This window comes from Sorex fumeus, unplaced genomic scaffold (genome assembly GCF_029834395.1).
Source record: "Sorex fumeus unplaced genomic scaffold, SorFum_2.1 ptg000265l, whole genome shotgun sequence".
NCBI classification, from domain to species: Eukaryota; Metazoa; Chordata; class Mammalia; order Eulipotyphla; family Soricidae; genus Sorex; species Sorex fumeus.
Window position 1 is genome coordinate 14343259 of NW_026606322.1, and position 3868 is coordinate 14347126.

General features: G+C 38.8%; 1 non-coding gene across 1 annotated transcript; it reads left to right on the top strand.

Annotated features, from left to right (window-relative positions):
* The first annotated feature begins 614 nt into the window (after positions 1–614).
* On the top strand, positions 615–731 carry LOC130018754 (U5 spliceosomal RNA). Its single transcript, XR_008791627.1, has one exon. It is a non-coding gene; the product is annotated as a U5 spliceosomal RNA (small nuclear RNA).
* Positions 732–3868: the final 3137 nt, after the last annotated feature.

A 3868-nucleotide genomic window follows, 5' to 3' on the forward strand; every position in this document is an offset into this window, starting at 1 on the left:
AACTAAGAAAGCTGATGACAAGTGATAAAATCCCAGCATGTTCCAGAATTCTTGGGACAATTTAAAAACATTCAATAGGGGTCATAATCTTGTAATGGGAAGTTTTATAACAAATATATTCATTTTTGTAGTATTAAATTTGTCACTATTTTAGTATTAAAAGGTTTTCCCATATATAACTTTTTCTAAGTCATATAATATGTTCACGTTGATTCTCTTTTGTCATATGTGTTCTTTGTAGAAATATTCATGATCATGTTTACTAACTGGGGTATAACCAACTGGATTAAGCAGTACTATGCCTATGACAAAATTTTAAAAATATGTGAATTGCGTTTTAGGAGACTGGAGATATAGTTCAGTGGGTAGGATGACTCATAGACTCACCCCAAACAAAAAAACAAACAAAATAAACACCAAAGGAAAATGGCACATTAAGAAGTAACTTTAGTAAAATATTTTAAAAAATCATATGATCTTATCAATGTGTGCATAGAAAGTCTTTGACAATGTCCTATACCCATTTATGATATAAAAAAAACTCTCAATAAAATAGGGGTAGAAGAAAACTTTCTCAGGGCAGTAACAGTTTTCTATTAAAAAGTCCATTGTTAATACTCTGATTTATCCTCAGATTGCATAAATCTTTTTGCCTTTTACTAAAGATTTCCATAAATAGGAACAATTCTTAGTTTTCAACCAAATTTTTGAGAACTTACTCCTGTGAGGTTTAAAAAAAATGCCCATAACATTGCCCCATTTTTATGGGGTTGGATGTTTTCTTCTTGTGGAGTTCAACCAGTACTTTATATATCCTTGATATCAACCCCTTGTCAGATGTGTATTTGGCGAATATTATTTTCCATTCTTTAAACTGTCTTTGTATTTTGGTCACTGTTTCTTTTGAGGTGCAGAAGCTTCTTAGTTTAAGATAGTCCCATTTATCTATCTCTGTTTTCACTTGCTCGACCAGTGGTGTGACATCATTGAAGATACGACTAGCTTCAATGTCATGGAGGGTTTTTCCAACTTTGTCTTCAATGTACCTTATGGTTTCTGGTCTGATGTTGAGGTCTTTGATCCATTTTGATCTTACTTTTGTACATGGTATTAGGCAGAGTACTGAGCCCATTTTTTTTCCATGTAGCCATCCAGTTTTGCCAGCACCATTTGTTAAAGAGGCTTTACTTACAGCACTTCACATTTCTTGCACCTTTATCAAAGATTAGATGATCATATGACTGAGGGTAGATATCAGTGTATTCAACCCTGTTCCAAAGGTCTGCAGCTATGCCTTTGTTCCAGTACCATGCTGTATTAATTATTACTACTTTGTAGTAGAGTTTGAAGTTAGGGAGGTTGATTCCTCCCATTTTCTTTTTCCCAAGTATTGCTTTAGCTATTCGTGGGGACTTATTGTTCCACATGAATTTCAGGAGTGTTTGCTTCATTTCTTTGAAGAATGTCATGGGTATCCTTATAGGGATAGCATTGAATTTGTACAATGCTTTGGGAAGTATTGCCATTTTGACAATTTTAACTCTCCCAACCCATGAGCAGGGGATATCTTTCCATTTTCTCATGTCCCCTTTTATTTCTTGAAGTAGCGTTTTGTAGTTTTCTTTGTACAGGTCCTTTACTTCCTTAGTTAAGCTGATTCCTAGGTACTTGATTTTCTGGGGCACAACTGTGAACGGGATTGTCTTTTTCATGTCGCTTTCTTCTCTCTCACTGTTTGTACATAGGAAAGCCATAGACTTTTGGTATTGATTTTATAGCCTGCAACTTTACTATACAAGTCTATTGTTTCTAGGTGTTTCTTGGTGGAGGTTATAGGGTTCTCTAAGTATAGTATCATATCATTCGCGAATAGTGAGAGCTTGATTTCTTCCTTTCCTACTTGAATGCTCTTAATATTTTTTTCTTGCCTAATCGATACCTCAAGTACTTCCAGTACTATATTGAACAGCAGTGAGAGAGTGGAGACTGCACTGTTCTCTTCCTCTGAATGTTCCTCAAATCCTCCGAATTCCAGTAGGTGGGGTCACACCCAACAACTGGCCCCCTGGCGCCATGTAATCCCATCAATGGCCAAGACTCAGAGACTATAAAAACCAGCTCCTGGAAGAGAACAGTGCAGTCTCTGCCCCCGCGCCTGGTTGTCCTTGCCGGGGACCCTTGGAGGGGAGCGGGTTGAGCTTTCCTCCCTGCTCTGACCAGGGCTCCGGCAGCCGAAGACCTCCAGGACCAGCCACCACCATGCTGAGACCACTCTCCACACACCTGAAGGTACCGGCAGAGGAACAAAGGCAAGTGGATCTAGGGGCTGAGATCTCCAAGCCTACTCGGATCGGGGCTGTGCATCCTCCACCCAGATCCTCTGAATTCCAGTAGGCGGGGGTCATACCCAACAACTGGCCCCCTGGCGCTGTGTAATCCCATCAAAGGCCAAGACTCAGAGACTATAAAAAAAGGCTCCCGGAGTACTATGTAGCTGTTAGAAAATATGAAGTCATGAAATTTACATACAAGTGGTACTACATGGAAAGTATCATGCTAAGTGAAATGAGTCAGAAAGAGAGGGATAGACATAAAAAGATTGCTTTCATCTGGGGGACATAAAGTAACAAAATAGGAGATTAATACCCAAGAATAGCCGAGATCAGTACCAGGAGGATTACTCCATGGCTTAGAGGCCAGCTGGGCATTCTAGGGGAAAGGGCAGCTCAGATAGAGAAGGGAGCACCAAATAAAGGGTGTTGGGAGGATCCTCCCAGGATGGGAGATGCATGTTGAAAGTAGACTATGGACCGAACATGATTACCACTCAATGCCTCTCTTGCAGACCACAACACCCAAAATGAGAGAGAGAACAAAAGGGAATGCCCTGCCACAGAGCCAGGGTGGGATGGGGGGATGGTGTGGGAGGGATACTGGGATCCATGATGGTGGGAAATGGGCACTGGTGGAGGGATGGGTATTTGATCATTGTATAATCGAAACCCAAGCACAAAAATTTTTAAGTCTACAACTGTACCTCATGGTGTTTCACTAATAAAATTTTTTTAAAAAGCCCATAGAGAATATTATTCTTAATGATGAAATACTGAAAGTATTCCCACTAAGGTCAGCCACAAGGCAAGGATGTCCACTGGCCCCTTCTCTAATGCAACATTTTACTAGAAGTCTTGGCAACAGCAATCAGGGGAGAAAAAGATATCTAAGGAATACAGAAATAGAGGTAGTCCAATTATCTATTTGCAGATGACATGGTGGTATATATTGAAGACCCTAAAGAGTCCACTCAATAGCTCATAGAAACAATTAACCAATACAGCAAATGGAGCAGCTACAAAATAAAATATTTAGTTATAATTAGTATGATAATTAGTTAAGTATCATCAACATTCCAAACCTTTTATAGCTAATTGAACTTCTTTTGAGGTAAAGGTTCCTCCTAAGGTATTTCCTGCATTTTACAAAAAATCTCATAAATTCATATTGCTATTCTTTGAAAACAATATAAAGAGTTTGGAGTCATCTATGTCATTTACCAAGTCATGGCTATGACCAAGATGTTTGACTGTCTCCATGGATCCAGACAGGACACTATTATCTGCATAGAGTGGGAGAAAAGAGAACAGGGATTGCTTGTATTATAAATACAGAGAGTAATTACTGCCTATTCTGAGAAGAAAAGCTGCCATGGATACCATCTGGACAATGAATAATTCTCTCATATTTTACATTTTAATTTAATGACATCTTCATGTACCACATCTTCTTCATGAAGTCTAAGGCACTTGTCATTAATGGGTGCTTTATATTTAGATGATTTGGGGTTCATTATTACATAAGGTTCAAGTTT